Source organism: Ambystoma mexicanum, chromosome 11 (genome assembly GCF_040938575.1).
Source record: "Ambystoma mexicanum isolate Mex_15411 chromosome 11, UKY_AmexF1_1, whole genome shotgun sequence".
Classification (NCBI taxonomy): domain Eukaryota; kingdom Metazoa; phylum Chordata; class Amphibia; order Caudata; family Ambystomatidae; genus Ambystoma; species Ambystoma mexicanum.
The window spans coordinates 1,090,412,222-1,090,433,553 of NC_090934.1; the positions used below are offsets into that span (position 1 = coordinate 1,090,412,222).

General features: G+C 47.3%; 1 protein-coding gene across 1 annotated transcript in view; it reads left to right on the forward strand.

The window, feature by feature from the left end:
- Positions 1-21,332, forward strand: part of LOC138504133 (tetratricopeptide repeat protein 24-like) — a 529,591-nt gene that overhangs the window by 210,614 nt on the left and 297,645 nt on the right. The gene's annotated exons all lie outside the window — the stretch shown is intronic.

Sequence of the window (21,332 nt, forward strand, 5' to 3'; positions counted from 1 at the left end):
CCACTTCGCATGGGGTACAGGGAACTGGAGACTGCTCGCCTGCCGCTTTAACTGCGCAGGCTGGAAAGCCCTGACCGGGGCGCTCTGCTTATAAATCACTTTTTAATTTCTGCAAGGTCAAAGTTCGAACGGACCCGAGTTATGCAAATAATAATTTCTTTCTTAACCGTTATCAGTGAAATGACCGAAATCATAAAACACATCGCCATGTAAACAAATGTAACCGCGCAGTAGGTTTTAATCTGACACAATTTTCCTGAGGAATGAGGTCAGGGCTCCCACAGTAGCCCCTTATCAGGCGGTGTGAGTTGTTCAGCCAATCAAGCAGAGCTCTCAAGTTTCCACTGTGCCACGAGTAGGTTGTCCCGCCCTGGCTATACAGACCTTGGATTCTGGGACTTGTAGTGATATGATATGGGCACCTCAAAAGTGCAAGTAACAGAATGCCAACAAGGAACCCAGGACTGGATTAGCTACTGGGGATCGGCATGCTCTTTGGATCACAGGGCTTGATTGATTCAGCATTCCTTTTCAGGCCTATCATTACATAAAAATGCTCTCAGGTAATTGTGAGTATTTTTTTTTAGGTGGGCATTTTTATGCTTTTCCCATAATTGGTACATTCAAGGCACATTCCTTTTCAGAAGTGCTTAGCTTGTCCTCTTTTTTATGTGCATGTTGGGACTTGTAGTACTGCACTTATACTGGGAAATCTAGGACTACAGGTTCCAGAAAACGAAGAAAAAAAACAGGACTCGATACGTACCTTACAAATGGAATAGACACGTTGGCATACATGGTAATTGACCCCCCTAATTGCTGCTTTGCCCCTCCATATTAATGTGCTGCCCTCACCCCAACCCCCACCACCCTTATCCAAGTACACTTTCTGGAGTATTTAAAGGTGCTCCTTTTGATTAGCAGTCAACCACGCGTCCAGGGGCATTGCTAGGGGGGGGGGCTAAAGGGGCTATAGCCCCTGATCTTTTGGTTGTAGCCCCGGATAGAATCTCAGGAGCTACAGCCAAAAGACTAGCTAGCCCCCAGTCCCAACAGTTCCGACATCAGCGTAGCCCCGGGTCTTTTCCAGACCTAGCAACTCCCCTGCACGCGTTTATTGTCCCTTTGTTTGCTGAGCCGTTCTTTCTTCTGGCCAGAAGCAGTCATCACGAGAACAGATGGGCCAAGAGTATCATTGTGTGGGGGCCATCTGTGTTAAAAGCAGGCTTCCTACATGCTGGACAAACTGGGATCGCTGCCACTACGAGACATTTACGAAAAAGGGAACAGGGTCAGAAAATTCACTGTGTCCGCTGTGCAAAAATGGGGTGGAAACAATGGTGCACTTTTTATTATTCTGTGAGTCATTGAAAGATCTTAGAGCAATGCACCTGATCGCTTACTAGGCAGTGTGGTGCCCGAACTGTTAGTGAAGCTATTTGCCTATGCAAGGAGACGAATGATTCGAATGTGGTTCATTTTGTCACTAAGCATATTCACAGAGCATGGCTAAGGATGAAACCAGGTCACTGTGGCTAGCCTGTGAAGGTTTATGGAATGGATGCACCTCTACACCAAAACCATTCTCCTGATCTAGGGATCAATGATTGGGGTTTATTACGATTTTGGTCGATAACATGTACCGTATGGCATGCTTTTTTATCTTCTGAAATGTATTTTAGAGCTCATGAATTGATGATGATTTTCACTGATATGTAGTGTTGGAATGCTGTGTGATTATTTCTTGTTATAATGTTAACGGATATGGCTTATGCCGAATAAAGGTTATTTTGACTGACTGACTATTGTTTTCGAAATTTGCAGTTTACAGTATAATAGAACCAACAGAAATGCCTGTCCAAACTGAAACATGCTTCCTAAACCACAATTAACTCATTTTTAGTTTGGGCTATTAGGTGGCGCTGAAAGCGCTAACTTTAAAAAGCCGAAACTATTGTCATTAACATAAGAGCTTCAAATATGGGCTTTGAATGAGGGTCTGTAATGCTTTTCCAATGGAGATGATATTTGAGGAAGGATACACAGTTAAAATCCCTCCCATTACCTGCCCCTAGGCAATGTAATCACCATCGCTAATCCCACCCATTCCTGCCCATCTCGGAACTCTTTGAATGTGTGTGAGCTTTTCCATGGAGGCAGCCATTTTGGATGACAGTCTCTAAGGAAGCTCTCTGGAAACAAGGCAGCCATCTTTGAATGGTAAATATACCATGCATTTCAAATATATGTAAGATATGATTTCACAAAAACACTAATGAATGGTAATTTTCAAATAATGTAAGATACGATTTCACAAGAACACTAATTCCATAAAAATATTTTGTGCATTCCTTTTTACATGCATACATCCTGATAACTGCACATTTGTTTTCCACTGGCAAGGCATGGAGGAGCAGGGGGAGGCTAGTTAAGTTTGTTCATCCAGCTTGTGGAAAATCACAGTCCATACCTGTGGCGCACGTTCAGAAGCATCGCGGAAGGCAGAGAGGAACAGCAGAGCTGCAGCAGCACTGTCCAGCATCTCTGCATTCCCCTGCTCACTTGGAAGATCAGAGAAACAGCAGCGCCCGGGCACCGGCACAAGGGCACCGGCCTCATGTTAAGGATGAACACCCACCTCTGTTCCCTGTTAGTAAAATAAACACAATATCAATGATCACATTGGCTTTTATCAAATGCCTTGAGTAGCTCCATGCTTGGCAGGTTTCTTCTTGTGCGTCTTCCTTGAACTGCATCAGCGAAAACATATGCTGAACAGAGTGAGCAACCATGTAGGTTGCTGTAAAACATGCAAAACACCAGAAATAACATGGACACAATTGCACTAAACGTGCGTCCCTCTGACAGGTCAGAGAACCCACAATCGTTTGACACTGACAGTGCAATCGCTACGTTTTGAGTTTGAGCATTTCAACACCATTGTGTGTTCTGCTCTTGAAGCTGTAAGCGATGCTGCTCGCATAATACCGGGCTGTTGCATAATTAACCCAACATTGGTTTGCCGGTTTCACACGTTACTTGTTTTCATTTGGTGTGGAATGATTGGACAAGCGTATGCAATAATTGAGACCTATTCGAGTTTATTAAACCAATATTAACCATTGTATGATATGCAGGCTGCAACCAAAGAGTGATCGTATATTACCTTTGCAACTGTGTACGGCAGCTATGCAGCTGCATTATAAATTGGGTGAAAACTGCCCTGGTGCAAAAATGCAATGCTGCAATAAACGTTTCCACTGGTTCAGTTATCACCCGAGTGCAAATGGTGGTGCAGAATTTAAAAAAAGGCGAAAGGCTCTTTTGTAGAGGAATAATGGATCAATGGAATGAGAGAGATGGCAAGTGCCTGCTGTGCTTTGTAGAAAAGCGGGGCAGTATGCATGCATCTGTGACACCAAGAGAAGAGTATGATGTCTGTTATGCAAGTTAATGCAATGCTCCCCTCACTGGCAAAACAGTCAATGTGTGTTTGTACCTTGCACATTGCAATCTGTTCCAATGTTAGCGTTCTATCGTTTAGACTTGCATTGCATACTTGAGCTCGGATGTAATACCCGGGGTTTCCAAGGGATACTGCCTTACTATGGCTGAAGTAAATTGAGGCACACAGTTTTCTAAGAAAGGTTGAACTTAAAACAAAAGCACACGTGCACAACACCTATTGTGGTTTCTAGGTATGCCTATGTGTGGTTGCATAACGCGATTTCACAGAGGCTACCCGCGGCATAGCAGAGCTGTGCTTTGCACACTCAGCATTTCCGTGGTCTCATATGGGCTCGCGTGCCCCTACAGCTGAGTATCTATAGCGCTTTCCACTCACACATGAAAGTCAACATTGGGTAAGTAAAACATTAAGGAAGGGCGTTGAGCAAGATATATGAGTTTTGTTCGAGATTCCCGACAAAGTGTGTTCAAAATGAAAATCAACACCATATTATTTAAAATATGGTAGCTGTGAAGGGCCCTTGTAGGGGTGCACGGTGCATTACAGTATAGAGTCCTTTTAACTAAAAAGATACTAGGGTTCTGGCTCGCAATATACCGTTAAACCCGAAAGTGCTGATACTGGGAACATCCGATGAAAACGTTGCTACTAAATGGGAAGGGTTGTTCCTATCCACGGCAGTGCTGATGAAGCGGAACATTGCGCAAAAATGGGGCGCGCCAGACTCTCCGACATTGGACCAATGGGCAGCCGATATGGACACATGTGCAATGGTGGAACACAGGATTTACAATGCAAGAGGCTGCCCCATCAAAGCCTCCAGAGGCTGTGTACATTGTGAGCTAAACAGTGTGCCACAAGCTAACAGTGCTTCCGTTAACATGCTCAGACTAACAGCTGGTATGACCATGCTACGCCTCGCGCTTTCCTGTACTACTACGCCCGGGCTTTCAACTCTCCACAATGTCTGACTGCTCTTTGTCTAATGACCTTGCAAAGGCACCATAGGAGCTTCCAGCCCAGATATTTCCTGCAGAAGTGCTCACAAAGCCCACCACTGCTAGATCTGAAAAAACAACCGATTTTCTTTCAGTAATTTGCATGTGTAATAAAACCATGCAAGAGTGCTATCAAACCCAGCGCCCTACTTTTGATGAACGAGCATTCTTCACCTCGTGCCTTGCTACACAATCTCCACGTATTCCGGCCCACGACTCAAACACCTACCATCCTCCTCTCTACTCAGAGGTAGTAGGTGGGGCTAATTATGGAGCCCATACCTCTGCCTTTGTTAGTACAGAAGCGAATTCGGCTAAGGCATGACACGATAAAAAAAAAACTGGGAAAAAATTAATTACGAATGCTCCTTACAATGCACCAATTGTGCATTCAACACAACACCCCCCAGAGGCAAACGGGGTTACTTCCTTCATGCCAGCCAAAAAGGTCACCCTAAATGAGCTCGCTGACTCAAGGCTTTCCAATTCCCCGGAAATGTTTCCAACCGATTGTCCAAATGACATTTACTCTTCGGGGTCGGTATCGTCATGCAATACTGAAATCCCATCATTTGTCAAACCAACACCACGTCCATCTTTTGGTTTCCCTCCTCCTCCAAATTCCTCTACAGACTCGGCCCATATGCCTATAAACACTTTGATTCTATCACTCACCAAACTTTTTGAAATGCTATACTCCCGGGCAGGTACCCAGGAACTTTTGCTAAACAACCTAATTAACAAAACTGATTGGATGGCAATACATTTTCCAGCATTTGTCAAAGCTGAGCTAAACACCCTAAGTGTAATATCTTCCTCTGAGAGAGACATCACACCTGCCGAGGTGCCCCAGGAGTCCGTGACCCAAACTACAATCCTACAGACCCCTGAATCTTCAGAGACACCCTTGATTCCGGTGGTGGACTTATGTCTTGAGTCTGAATCATCTTCCCCTCTTCCACTAGCTCGAAGTCCAATCTATGAGATTTTCAAGCGTCGCTCACACAACAAGAGACGAAAACGCAAAAAACATAACAAATCAATATCAGCTCAAAGTCTGAACAACATCGCAGACCCGACACTGGAAAACCCGCAAACAAAAACGAAAAAAAAAACTAAGAATCAACCTTTGTCCAAAAAAAAAAAACTGCCTGCTTCCAAAGCCAAAACGTTTATGGAAAACATTTCTTTGCTGCCTGAACAAAATCCACAGCCAAGTGAAATTGTGACCCAAGTACCACCGTCTCCTTATGCAAAAGAGCCTTCCATAAATACCGAGCAGCCTTGTGATGGTGTGTTGTCTCTCCCAGGCAAGAAGCCTGCGTCTATATTTCCTTGTATTGTGCCTGCTTTAGCACCATGTCATGCAGAAGCCTTACACGACACAAATGATGACCTAATGAATTTATCGGTCTATCCAACTAACGTATCTATCATGGAAACGGTTCACCAAAGTCTGCATCATGAAACAAACAAATCAGCACCTAGAGACCCAATGTTCTGCATCGTATTAGATCATGATGCAAACCCCTTTATGACACTTGAACAAAAAAGAAGAAAACTGGTCAAGAGAGCGCCCTTCCCCAAAGACTCCCCCATGAGAGCCCAAGACCACAGAGCGCCGAATGAAGTTCCTTCGTTTCCGTCCACTGAAACCAAAATGTAGATGATCCTACCAGTCTACCTCCTCCTGGCGAGCACTCCGACCCAAAACATTCTGATATGGTTGCCTCACAGGACGATGAATGGCTGCCTAGAGCTCTTTCAAATGAAACTCTTAGGCTTACCATGATTGACAGAATATTCTCGGATCCCTTCCCAAACAGGACCACCATCCTTACAATATTTCACTCATTATCCCAGCTAAAACATATCAACTCTGAGGACATTGATGGTGTCTCCTACCCCATACCAGCCCATCAAGACGTTGTTGATGTTAAAATTCGATCCCAAATTGTAAAAAATTACGTTTGGGACCAACGTCATTTGCTCTTTGAAAAAGGCCTTCTTCTTGAACCGATAGTTCCTCCGGTCCCTGACTTGCAGAACTTATCGACTTCAAAAAATCAAATCCCCCTGCAATCCACCTCGAACTCCTCTTGCAGTAATTGCAATCCAACTTCTAAAATTCAACCCCCCCCTCAACAATCCAAATGGACATGTGCTTCCTTTGCTAGAGCATCAGAGAACAACAACCACTAGCAAGCAAGGGCCCCTCTTCACCAATGCACCCTTATCTCGTGGAATACTCGTGGGTTTTCCCACTTACTGAACTCTAAATCTTTACTACTCAACAAATATGATGTTATACTGCTACAAGAAACATGGATGTCCACCACTCCCCTTCGGCCAGATCACCAACTTGTAGCTATCAACGCCTCTAAACCAACTAAAGGAAGACCTGCAGCAGGCCTCCTCATAGCAATAAGAACTGATTCTCAACTTACCATATCTGCATGGAAATATCCGGTCCCTGGCATACAACCAGCCTTAATTACGACAGAAAACAAAAACCATCCCTTTTATCCTAAAACCATGATCATCAACATATATTGGAATCCAGCCTCTGCTGACGCGTCACAATTTGCTGAAAAAAAAATAGAGCTTATCCTTGACCAAATCCTTCTTAAATCCGACATAACCAACACAATAATTGCTGGCGATTTTAACATGAATCTATTACAGCCGTCTGAAAAACTAACCAACATTAGATCGAGCAAATGGTTAGCCTTAATGAAAATCAGAAATTTTTCACTACTAAATGGCACATTCCCTATGGATGTACCAGCGCGATCAACTTGGAAAAGAGGCAATCATCAATCAACTCTTGATTACGTCTTCATTTCCAATAACTCAACGAAAACAATAATCGATTTTCAAATTCTTGAAACTTCAGCGAGTGATCATAACTTGGTGGTCACCTCTTGGAGACCTCATCCCAAACCAAACAATGAATATTACAAAGCCTCGCTTGCAATTAATAATACAAGGACAAGACTCAAGTGGACTTCCTCGTGTATAAACTCCCTAAAACAACTCTTACATCAAAAACAAGAGCTGTCTGATTATTCCTACTATAATGACCTAATTCAAATAATTCATGAATCAAATAATATTTACACCAAGCCGTCTTTCAAGCATAAACACCGATGGAACTCTGACATAACAGCCCTCAAAGCAAAACTAAGGTCTGATTTACGATCAGTTGCAGTTCTAAATAATATATCAATAAAACATAAAATAAAAAACAAATACAGAAATCAAATCAAGCAAATAACAGCGTCCGTAAAGCAAAGTAATGCAGAAGCTATGTTAAAAGTGATTATATCTAAAAAAAAGTTGGTGAAATATGGGACTTAATAAACAAATCAGACAAAACAGCAGAAAAATCAATCCTATTAAACTGCATCGACCAAAGGACCTGGGTAGAACACTACGAAAAACTCTTACTCAATCCACAAGAAGCCAATCCTTCTAGAATGCAAAGTAGTTCTGTCACCAAATCCCTGACTTTTGATCGCCTCGACATAATCATTATAATTAAAAAATTAAATAATTCACGTGCTCCAGGACCGGACATGATAACAAACACTATTTTAAAAGAAAACCCAGAAGCATGGGCGGAGGTTTTATTTCTGATTTTTAAAAACATTATAAAACAAAACAAATTTCCACCATCGTGGCAAACGGCAATCATAATTCCCATTTTTAAATCCGGCTCCAGATCTTCGCCCTCTAATTATCGCCCTATTGCACTCTTAGATGTGCCAGGGAAAGTTTTATCAAGACTTGTGCTGCGCGACTTCACAGAATGGCTCTGCGAACAGGATCTAATGGATCTCTATCAATCTGGCTTTGTACCAGGAATAGGTACATCTTTAAATCTAATCATCATTGCCATATTAAAAGCAGAAGCCATCCGCCTAAAACAACCGATCTACCTTGCTCTGGTTGATTTTAAACAAGCATTCGACTCTGTCTCTCGCTCCCTGCTATGGGAGAAATTAAGTATTGCCAATTGCCCTGCACACATTTTTAACATAATTTTATTGTTCTACTCGAACACGAGTGTAAGAGTAAAACTCACCACAGATGGGCTCCTGTCAGATACAATAAGAACGAACACAGGACTAAAACAGTGTTGCCTGTTTGCTTCAATCCTTTTCAATTTTTATATTAGTGATTTTTTTCAAGAAATGCTGACCGTTCGGTCATTCTCGCCACGGATAGGTGCCTTAATATTTCCGTACATACTTTATGCAGATGACATGGTCCTTTTTGACAAAACCCCTATAGGACTACAGAGAAAATTAGGTGCGTTAGCAAAATACGCAGAAATAAACAAACTTGAAATTAACAGCAAGAAAACAAAAATTTTAACCATCCAACCGTCACTCAAAAAAACAAAATCAAATTCAAGTGGCATATATCCAACTGTCCACTTGATACAATATCCCAGTACAAATATCTAGGAGTCAACATTAATGCAAGCCCTGCCGACACCCCATATAAAGAGGAAATTTGCAACAGAATGAAACTCTTAGCGATCCAAGCTAAAGCCTTACAAAGAAAATACGGTCGGTTTTCTTTAATACCCGCTCGAATGTTTTATCTACAGAAAGCAGTCCCCATTATAACATATGGAAGCCATACCAAGATCATGAACAAACAAATAAACTGGGACTACATTGAAGGCCTATATTGGAAAGCTCTACTGCCGGTCCCTCAGAGCTTCCCAATAGCTATAATTCGTAATGACCTTGGTCTGTCCTCTCTATCAGTAGCAGACTCTTGGGCAATGCTAGCACTTTACTGAAAAGTCCTTCTTTCTCCAGATAATGCCAAAAATGTTTTCCCGGCTGTAAGAGACTGGATGAACTCCTCAAGCCACAACTCGATCTCTCCATGGGTAGAGGAATGTAAAAAGATTCTTGCCAGAGCAGATATCTCCTTCGACTATCTTGCACTTTTCCCTGATAAAGCAAAAATCAAACTCCTTAGACACGACTGGATCACCACTAGGGAAAAATGTCTTGAATACTCAGCCTTCAAAGCAGGCCCTTTCACTGTCAAAGCTTTGAATGACATCCCAAAATACATATCATCCTTCCCTGACAGAGCATATGCTGATACTTTTCTGTGTTTCAGACTTGATCTAGTTCCAACAAAAATCAAACTAGCCCAATATTCCAAAATCCCAATGTTAAGCACCACCTGCAGATTTTGCAAAAACCACATGAAAGAAGAATCCTCCTTTCATCTAATCGTCGAATGCCCTTTCTTGCTTGATCTAAGGATAAGTCACTTCTACAAGTTCTTCAAACATAAAGTAATTCTCACCAAAGTACAATTGTGGTACGAAATATTCAACACAACAAATGTGTCACTAATTATAGCAACGGTGCAATATTTGAATGCTCTGAATTTAGCAGAAAACCAATGCAACCACCATACCATGTAACTGCTGTGTAACCATGCTATCGCATCACATCTCAGGAAATATCAGCCATTTCTGCTGCTTTAGTGACCTATGTGACTATAAGTGGGCTAGCTTTCTTGAATGGAATTTACAACCTAATCTATATGAATGTGTAAAAAGAAAAGAAGAAAAATGTATAACCTTGATGTGAAATATTGAAAAAGTTGATTTGTCAACTAAACCAATTTTGAATAAAAAAAATAAAATAAAAAAAAGCCTCCAGAGTGTGGGGGGAAATGGGAAGAGCACGAGACTCAGTAGCATACAAGGGGAAGCACTCAAGCAATATACGGATGTGTTCGCACGTAGGATTTTTGTGATTGTGGCCATGATTAAGTCTTATGTCTACTGTTCAAAAGATGTATGCCCTTAGTTTGTTTGATTTATTGTGTTTGTTGTTTAAACCAATAAAAAATGTATTATAAAAAAAAGACATACATACATACACGCAGGTGACAGGACAACAAAACGAGGGCGCACTTGTTTCTGTGCCAACTTTGCTGACCGAAACAGCTACCATGGCCAGCCTTGGAAAGCCCTTGTTGCCATATCACCCACAAAGCACATTTCCTTTGTAACCTAAGAGGTCATTTTTAGTTTGGGCTGTTAGGCGTTCACTCTGAAACTATTGCATTAGAGTATATTAACTGCCCATGGCCATTCCCAACGATTTCTTGCCCCTCACTGCCCAAAACGCCTCCTCATCGGAACTCAAGCCTCACCATCAAACTTTGCAAAGTGCCTGCCAGTGTTTTTTGAAAGCAATCCTCTGAGAGTCAATGACTTAATTGGAGTTGTACACGCTACTGGTGTAATAAAAATGTCTTGACCACGTCTGCCTTCAGCCACTCGATTCAAAAGCCCTATGCTGTCCTCCACTGATGTCCTGTTGAAAACAAGCATTGACAAAGCCAACAGTTTTTGGCTTGTGTATAAGTATTAACCATTTGCCACGCACTGCTATTAGATGCCCAGGTACTCACACCAGCTATCATCAATGCCACCATGGCAGAGCCTGAAAAGTGCCTTTCCCATTCCTGCACAAAAGCCAAACTGTTGGCATTGCCAATGCTTGCTTTTAAATGGTAGTTTTCTTTAATCTGTGTTTAGTTATATTGTTAGAATACTCCCAAGAATACCCTGTGATTGCCATGTTCTTTCCTTTGAGTTTTAGCAGAGGGTGTACTTCTAAATACGTCATTTGCTTTTTGAACTACTCATTCAAACTTACCATTGTGTTTATGGGCCCCAACTTTTAATTTTTATTATGTGGGCAGATCATCACCCACCTCCTCCCTGAATATCAGAACATGATGGTGATGATTGTTTAGAGTTACTTTCACTTTGGTGCTGAAAATCACACTTTGTGTTGTCAGACTTCCCCGGGCTACCTGGAGCCTGCCGCGTGCCGCCCCAGTTGTCCTGACATCAAGTCAACAAGGAGGGGGGGCTGGGGGAGGAGGAGGGTGGGGTGTGTGTGTGCGTGTGTGTGTGTGTCGCTATTCATTGCTTTTGTGACACTATTAGTAGTAACCAAGGGGTAAGTAAGTGTGATGCAAAATGTGCATTTTAAAGAATATTTATTTAGCAACGCTAGTCAAAACTACTAGCCGCAGAGCGAATCAACTCATCAAACCGGCCCAAATTGGCCAACACAATTGTACACTTTCACTTTGATAAAAATAAACTGGCGCAGTGGCATCATGTTTACTCTGGCGAAACTGGACTTGAATATAAAGTTCAAATCAAGTAGAAAGAATCGCAAAGTGGTGTGAGCAAACCCTGTCTTTTCTTATATCAATTATAAGTAATTGGTATGGTATTCATGAGTAGGGAGAGCCCGGAGGCATCGGGCTGTCGCCTAGGCCGGGTGCAATACTATCCTATTTATACTCACTGCTTGCTTACATTACCTCACTATATTACTAACCAGCATGGAGTTGTGGACTTCTCTCCACGCACACACGCATCCCTGTAGTAGTGTTTTAGTGTATTCTACGGTACACGTCATTCAGCTGCCTATAAAACAAGGTGCTATTTCTGAAGCTGCTTAAATACTATCAGAGGCCCGTTCGCATCCCACTGGGATATAATGACAGTGAGTTATGGAAATCAGCCGGGGCTTTACTGCTTAAGAAAGCGGCTTTATTCTGGGGGTAAATCTGTGTTCAGAGAGGTCGGGATTCTGGCGGGGTGACCAAGGGGAACACAGGCTCCACCGAGGATAGTTGCCCATATATAAACGGGGGCTCTGCCGGGGGTGGGAACATCTACAGTGAGTTTTAAATGCCCCTGCAATCTACTGTATGTGGCCACCACATCATACCCTCAACCTCACTCTGCCACATATTATGAGTTGGTGCCACTGCCTTCAGTAGTACCACCAGGAAAGGGGGGAAGAGGGTGGCAAAGAGGGTGGGAAACACCTTAGGCAAGAACACAGTGGGCTGTCGATCTGAGTAATAAACAAGAGCCCCCACCTTGCTACCTCTGATTCGCATCCTGGGCAGGAAGTCTGGGCGCCCCAATAAGGCCTCAGGCCGGACCCTGGTGCAAAGTAAGGGGTGTAAAGGAGATCCTTATCAGGGCAGCCCCTGATCACATGGTCTCAAAAGAGATCCATAGATTCAGCAACAAAGGGATCTACTGCCAGGTCCAAGTTCAAGCGTGTATCTGTAAATATCCCAATATGCGAAATAACACGAATAATCTTAGAATAATGGACAGCGGGTAACATGTGACCTGCACACGGGACAGCACGAGGAAACACATCGACCAATGAACACATGCTATAAATGCCACATAAAATAGAGGAAGGGCTGACAATGGCCCAGTCTGGAGCTGCCAGAAAAGTGCAAACCACGAGGAAACGCTGAGCTCGCACTCAAACCTGTGAGCGAATAATAGGATGTTTTTATATACCACCTGCTACTACTGCATTTGCAGCTAGTGTCATTTCATACTGCTGTAAATAATAGGGGTTACCCCTTTCACTGGTAGCTGCAGGTAAAGGATAAAAAGCTGAGTCCATCCTACCACGACACTCACCTGTAATCATGAGCTCAACTGTAAGTGCTTCACTAACTGAGCTATATGTTTATCTGGCATCGTTCCAATGAAAACCCCTAACGGATTCAGACCATACATTGAAAGGTTTAAACCGTCCAAAGAGCATTCAAGTGTACTTTTTTGCCTTGCTGGTGGATGGATCCGATTGTTACATTGAAATACAATTTTAATTGGACGTTCCCTCCATAACACATGTGTGGTGTGCAACTGATAATAGATATGGCTTGTAGTGTAAGGTTTTATAAATGAAATATATACCACAGATACTACAGATCCTACAAAACAAAACAAAAAGCGGGACTGGACTAGCATCTCCCGAAGGGAATAGAACATGTTGGCAGATATGTGGTACACCTATTCATTCCTTTTGTGACACTATTAGTAGTAACCAGGGGGTATTTATGATAAAGTGTGATGCAAATTGTGCATTTTAAATCTTAAATTTTATAATCACCACATTACTAACCATGCAGTTCATGTATTTGACTTTAAAGCTAATAGAGTGCCATCTTCAGCCAGATTGACATTGTGCACAGCCTCATTTACGATAGACAACCAGAAACTGAAAACTGTAACAGGGTAATTCATAGAATTTCGCACAAAAGTGGCGCACGCGGCTGGCGCACAGTGTCCCTGTGCGATACATTGCGCCAGCCGCGTGCGATAAAATCCATTTAATCGCACAGCGTATTCATGGATTTTAGCCTCCAAAACCAGCCGTGGCGCAGAGTGGCGCAGCGACCCTGCAGTAGTGCCAGTTACGCCCCCAAGAACGCCCTCGCGCAAGGAAAAGCCATCAAAATCCCCAATTCATCGCGAATGTCTGCGCTAACCCTGGACCAGTTCACAGGGCTGCCAAACAGCAAACCCCAAGCGGGGAACGTGTATTTCAGGAGTGCGCGGGAAGTTTCACACGCAAATTCAGCAGGGTAAGTGTATTTCAGGGGTGCGCGGGAAGTTTCACACGCGAATTCAGCAGGGTACGTGTATTTCAGGGGTGCGCGGGAAGTTTCACACGCAAATTCAGCAGGGTACGTGTATTTCAGGGGTGCGTGGGAAGTTTCACACGTGATTCCATCAGGGTACGTGTATTTCAGGGGTGCGCAGGAAGTTCCACACGCGATTGTCCTGGGTACGTGTATTCCTGGGGTGTGCGGGAAGTTTCACAAGCAAATTCAGCAGGGTACATGTATTTCAGGGGTGCGCGGGAAGTTCCACACGCGATTGTCCTGGGTACGTGTATTCCTGGGGAGTGCGGGAAGTTTCACAAGCAAATTCAGCAGGGTACATGTATTTCAGGGGTGCGCGGGAAGTTCCACACGCGAATGTCCTGGGTACGTGTATTTCTGGGGTGTGCGGGAAGTTTCACACGCGAATTCAGCAGGGTACGTGTATTTCAGGGGTGCGTGGGAAGTTTCACACGCGATTCCATCAGGGTACGTGTATTTCAGGGGTGCACAGGAAGTTTCACATGCGAATTCAGCAGGGTACGTGTATTTCAGGGGTGCACGGGAAGTTCCACACGCGAATGTCCTGGGTACGTGTATTCCTGGGGTGTGCGGGAAATTTCACAAGCGAATTCAGCAGGGTACGTTCATTTCAGGGGTGCGTGGGAAGTTCCACACGCAAATGTCCTGGGTACGTGTATTTCGGGGTGCGCAGGAAGTCTCACACGCAATTTCAGCAGGGTACGTGTATTTCAGGGGTTCCGGGGAGTACTACACTAGGGGTGTCACGGTATTCGTTTTATGACGGTACGATAACCTTCTTGCCAAATGACGGTATATCATGGTTATCGCGGTATAGCAGGTGGAGTTAACTGATCTTAACAAATATTTTCTAAAAGGTCATACATTGACAGATGTATCATCACAAACAAAACCAGGCACCCAGGGCCAGAATTGGGCTTTTCAACATACTTTCCACTGAAATGCCTTGCTTCCACCAAACACAAACACACGTGTGGAGAGGAGAGGAGGGGGTGGAGGCCTGCTGCAACTGGCAAAGCAAACTGAATAGCTTTTCTTAAGTGGTCATTTAGGCTTTTTGCTTCCCCACTGGCTACTGGTGAAGATGAACATGTTGCCATCTTGATAACCTGCATGCCATAGATCAATGGAGGCTGATGGTAGTATACGCTTGTGCACACGCGCACGCACACGCACACACACACACGCACTTTCTCTTTACGTTACAGCCTTTAGTTTACTTGCGGGCCAAAAGGTGTTCAGTAATCACTGACATGTTACCCTTTGGTATGGCAGCAGGGAATACCCACAGAGATGAGTGAATTTCGCAGTGTGACCTATTATATGTAAATTCAATGATAGAACCAGGGAAATTCCCCATTGCCATATGTTTAGAGAACATTATCCATTATAAATATATAAACCCCAAAGCCGCCACCCCAAAGTAAACCCTTTTCCTTCTTGGCACTGTATCTATTCTTCCTATTGCTAACATATTGATTTTGTGTAAGGCATGTGTGGTTTATGGAATGTCATTAAAAACTGCTCCAACTGAAACTACTTGGCAGACGGCACATCCAACAGTGCAAAACCAAGACTGCGCAGCAATTGCTTACTGCAGCCTTTCCAAATCAGATTGAAAAGCACACTTAACGGTATGAACGGTATAACGGTATAAACAATGTGACGGTTATTATTGTTCAATTAAGTGGTTCACGGTATCTTTAACGGTATACCGTTATACCGTTACATCTCTATACTACACGTGAATTGGCCGTGTGGGTCCTCCCAGGTGTTCGCTCTACAACCTCCACGGCCCCTGCAGGCAGCCCACACCACGGGGGACTACCCTGCATCCCTGCTCATGTCCGCAGGCAGCCCATCCACCATGGGCATGCCCCCCAGCCAAGCCACATGTCACCTTGCACTACTGATCAACAACGGATGTCTCCCAGCACCCCCACCCCCCAGCATCCAGGGGCACCCTCCACCAGGCCCACACTCATGTCTCCCAGCACCCCCACCCCCCAGCATCTAGGGGCACCCTCCACCAGGCCCCACTCATGTCCAACTTATGTCCCCCTGCACCCCCACCCCCCAGCAGTCATGGGCACCCTCCACCAGGCCCCAACACATGTCTCCCAGCACCCCCACCCCCCAGCATCCAGGGGCACCCTCCACCAGGCCCCCACACATGTTTCCCAGCACCCCCACCCACCACCAGTCAGGGGCACCCTCCACCAGGCCCCCACTCCTGTCTCCCTGCACCCCCACCCCCAGCAGTGCAGGGCCCCCTCCACCAGGCCCCCACTCATGTCCAACTCATGTCCCCCTGGACCCCCACCCCCCAGCAGTCATGGGCACCCTCCACCAGGCCCACACTCATGTCTCCCAGCACCCCCACCAGTCAGGGGCACCCTCCACCAGGCCCCACTCATGTCCAACTCATGTCCCCCTGCACCCCCACCCCCCAGCAGTCATGGGCACCCTCCACCAGGCCCACACTCATGTCCAACTCATGTCCCCCTGCACCCTCACCCCCCCAGCACTGTGGGGCACCTGCCAGCAGGCCCCCACTCATGTCCCACTCATGTCTCCCAGCACCCCCACCCCCCAGCAGTGCAGGGCACCCTCCAACAGGCCCCCACTCCTGTCTCCCTGCACCCCCACCCCCACCCCCACCAGTCAGGGGCACCCTCCACCAGGCCCCCACACATGTCTACCAGCACCCCCACCAGTCAGGGGCACCCTCCACCAGGCCCCCACACATGTCTCCCAGCACCCCCACCCCCCAGCATCCAGGGGCACCCTCCACCAGGCCCACACTCATGTCTCCCAGCACCCCCACCCCCCAGCATCCAGGGGCACCCTCCACCAGGCCCACACTCATGTCTCCCAGCACCCCCAGCATCCAGGGGCACCCTCCACCAGGCCCACACTCATGTCTCCCAGCACCCCCATCCCCCAGCATCCAGGGGCACCCTCCACCAGGCCCCCACCCATGCCTCCCATCACCCCACCCCCCAGCATCCAGGGGCACCCTCCACCAGGCCCACACTCATGTCTCCCAGCACCCCACCCCCCACCAGTCAGGGGCACCCTCCACCAGGCCCCACTCATGTCCAACTCATGTCCCCCTGCACCCCCACCCCCCAGCAGTCATGGGCACCCTCCACCAGGCCCACATTCATGTCCAACTCATGTCCCCCCACGCCCCCACCCCCCAGCACTGTGGGGCACCTGCCAGCAGGCCCCCACTCATGTCCCACTCATGTCCCCCAGCACCCCCACCCCCCAGCAGTGCAGGGCACCCTCCACCAGGCCCCCACTCCTGTCTCCCTGCACCCCCACTCCCCACCAGTCAGGGGCACCCTCCACCAGGCTCCCATACTTGTCCCCCAGCCAACATGTCATCACAATCTAGATCCCTGGGCCTAATGGGCAGCCTCCAAATGCCAAACACCCACCCGAGTATTGCATCCACCCACTTAGAAATGGCAATTACATGATACAACCCCAATGGCAAGTTTGTAAATGAACACATGTCCTTCACATACACACAATGGGTGTCAGTGAATGTCAAAACCCATATCATGATATGCATGAAACCAATGAGATGATACTACACATTGAAGTTTGAAGAAAAAATATGTATTAAAAGCAACATAAATTGAATCAAAAATAAACAAACGAAAATGGGAAGTAAAAAAAGAAAGCAGCATGTCCGTAAAATAATGTAAAACCACAAATCATAATCCAAAGGAAAGGTGTCCAAAGTCACAGTTCACAAAAGTAAATCCAATGGAAAATTAAAATCGAAAACCATTGCTCCATGGGTAAATCATAAAAAAAATAGAAAATCCAACAGTCAACTATATACAGATAAACAATCCAGGGTCCATGATCCCAACTGAAGAAATGAAGCCTAATCTAATAACACTACCTAATAAAAAAAAACTATATACAAAAATGTGGCCCATTGTCCAAAAGGTCCAAAAAAAATGCAAAACCAAAGGAAACCTAACACTAACTACAGAACTATTTACAAGGGCAGCGGGCCAGTCCGGCGGCTCACTTCGGGATGTTCCGGGCCAGGGCATCATCGAACTCCTGCTCAATGTCCCGGAGGCGGTCCTCCTACATGGCCCGAGGGTCCGCAGGGCCGTCGACATGTTCACCTCCAACTCCCTGCGGATTGCCTCGAGGCACTCGGCCCGCCTCAGGGCCCTCCGCATGGAGTTATTCGCCCTGACCATCGTGAGCCGTGCCTCTTCCGCCTGCTGCCGCTCCGCATCTATTGCATGGCCCAACCGCTGCCACACAGAAGACACTTTCCGTCCTGGGTCCACCTGCCCTCTGGCCGATGCCTGCCCCTCCGATGTCGAAGGCCCGAGCCTTCATGGCTCCCACCTCGTTGCTGCTGCTGCTGTGCCTCTGCCCGTGCCCTGGCTCCTGCTGCCTGCACATCCTCCATCGGCTGGGGTGCAGTGGTTGATGTGGCCACCCCTGCTGGACGTCCGACTCCCGACTGTGGCAGGGATGCCTCCTCCACCAGCCTGGCCGCACCGTCAGAGGCAGCTCCACAGGGCACCCAGGTGACTAATGGGTGGGAAGATGGCATGGAGGACTACTGGCGCATAGGGGGTTCAGTTGAGGAGGGGGTCTGAGCAAGCCCCATCAAACGGAGGAATCCGGCCTGGATGACCTGTCCCAGTAGGCCGACGCGGTCAACGAGCCATTCGAGATGACGTGCAGTCTCCTCATAAAAAGACTGGAGGTCACCTCGCATGGTCCGTTGACGTAACGCCACACCAGTCAGGACAGGCTCAACCCAGACCCGGATAGCCACGTCTGCAGGCAGAGGAAGGCCAGTTGTTGTGAGCTCATCCCCTGCCTGAAAACGGGTCTGGACGTAGGCATCCCTGCTGGTACAAGATGATGCAGTGATAGGATCAGGGACAGGATTGCACACAGGCACCTCCGCGGCGGCCTGTGCTGCCTCCTGTCCCTGGTCCTGCACTGCACCACTAGCACCAGTGGAATCCCCACCTCCAGACCCCATCTCTGTTGCTTGTACGGCCTCCTCCTCCACCAAACCCCCCACCAACCTGGATGACTCCGTGCCATCTTCCCCCGTTGGGCACTGTGGGGTCCCAGCTGCCCCTTCTGCTGCCGAGGAGTCCAACTCCGACCTCCGCCTCTTGGACCTCCCCCTGGCAGCTGCGGCCTGGGATGCGGCACCGGACTCCTCACTCCCCGACGAGATCACAACCTGGGAGGGGAGCCGGGCCTTGCGTCTCCGGCTGGCGGTGCGATCCCCGCCACTGTGCTCCACAGCACCTTCTCCGCCCTCTTCATCAGTTGACGCTGCAGACAGGGAGAAATAAAACACAGGCATCAGGGCACTGTACAATGAACACATACACACATGACAGTTGTACATGAGTGGCATTGGCAAACCTCAGACATGGCATCACAATCACCAACACACATGTCATTTCAACTTGCACACATGAGCCATACCACAGCCATATCGCAACTGCCAGCACCAGCCATACACATACAACAGCATGAGCAGGCAAAGGTGAGCCAGACATCACATGCAACACAGGGTGTGCACTACACATGCACACACACCACCACACTTGAATGCATGTGTACACCTCTACCAACTGTCGCAGTGTTCAGATGGGCATCCATGTCACATCTGCCAATCAGGCTTCCACATCCTGCTGTCACATGCATCCATGTTGCATCACTGTTGCACCCTTGTCAAATACACACACATGCACATGTACACAGTGCTGATACATGCAGCTGAAAACAACATTCATGTTTGACATCACAAACATGCATACTTACATACACATTCATCCAAACATGTGTGCCCACACAACTGCATTTGGCATGCAAGCCTACACACACAAGCACCATCCATGTCTCACACATGACAGCCCTTGCATGTGTTAGCCTCACGGCCCTGTACACCCCCACCCATACTCGGCCCCATACAAACAGATGTGCAACCTGCACACTACTGGCACATCACCACACGCAGAGCTTACAATCATGATGCATGTACACTTACCGCTCGACTCCAGACGGGTCTGCTTCTCAAGGACCTGGACGTGGAGCGCTGGGGATATGCGTTCCAGGACCCTCATCTGATCGTCCCACAAGTGGCCCCGGCGCCCCTTAGCACCCGCTGCCTTCAAGAGGGGCTGGGCCTTGTTGAGGGTCCTGGACCTGAAGTCCTCCCAGCGCTTCTTGACATGTTGGAAGTAGCGGACTGCCACCCCCTCCGCGTTGATGGCAGTCACGATGTCCGTCCAGATCCGAGTCCGTCCTTCCTTGTCGGCGCGCAAACTTCCGAAGAGGGCATCATACTGCCCCAGGACTTGCTCCACCAGGACACCAACTTCGGTGGCAGTGAAGCTGGTGCCCCTCTGCCTCTCTGGCCGGGGTTGTCAGTGGTGCCAGATGTTGCAGTGCCCGACATGACAACCCCAGAGGCAGGAGTGGGTGGGCAACTGGGTCCTGGGGCTGGGCTGTGGAGCGATGGAATCCCAGTCGGGAGTCTTCGGTTCCAGCAGGGGTGGTCACAGCAACAGCACCCCTGGCTGATGTGCAGGCAGCAAATGGCAGGGCACGTGGGCAGCAGGCAATCAGGCAGCAGCAGATGGCAGGTGGGAGCGTGCTCAGGGCTCTGGGGGGCAGTAATTCGGCCTTCTGGGCAGGATCGTGGTCTTCCGTGTGCTTACGCGTGGCCATCTTGATACGGAGTGATTTGGCACGTGAAAATCCAGCACGTCTGCGTGTAATTCGAGGAAAGGGCCTTAGCGCGTAAGCGCGTCAGCACACGTACGCAAATTCATTGGCCCAAAGGCCAACAGCGCGTATGCGTGTCTGTGACGTGCGTGCGCGGGCGTTTCCCTGTCCACGGGTGCATGTTGCACGTCCAATGACTGCATGTCAGAGTGTCATCGCGTGTAATTGGAGGATGGGGCCTTAGCGCGTACACGCGGAAGTGACGCTGGACGTGTGGGCATGCTTAAAAGGTACGTGTAGAACGCCATTTCCTTGTACGTGCTTTTCGTGGAGAGCGAGTGGGTGAAATCTGTACTTCTTGACGGTTCACACGCGATTTACTTTACGGCGTTCCAAGTCCGTACTCCCTTTTACCTCTGACAGCTTTTTCTCTTTTTGTCTTTTTCCTGGGCCTGTTTCCTCAAACAGCGTTCACTTCTCCTGTTGTCCTGTCTCCTCAGACAGCGTACAATTCTTCTTTTGGCGGGGGTGTTGCCAACGCGCACACGTGCGTATTTTACATGCAATTTTTCCTGGCAGAC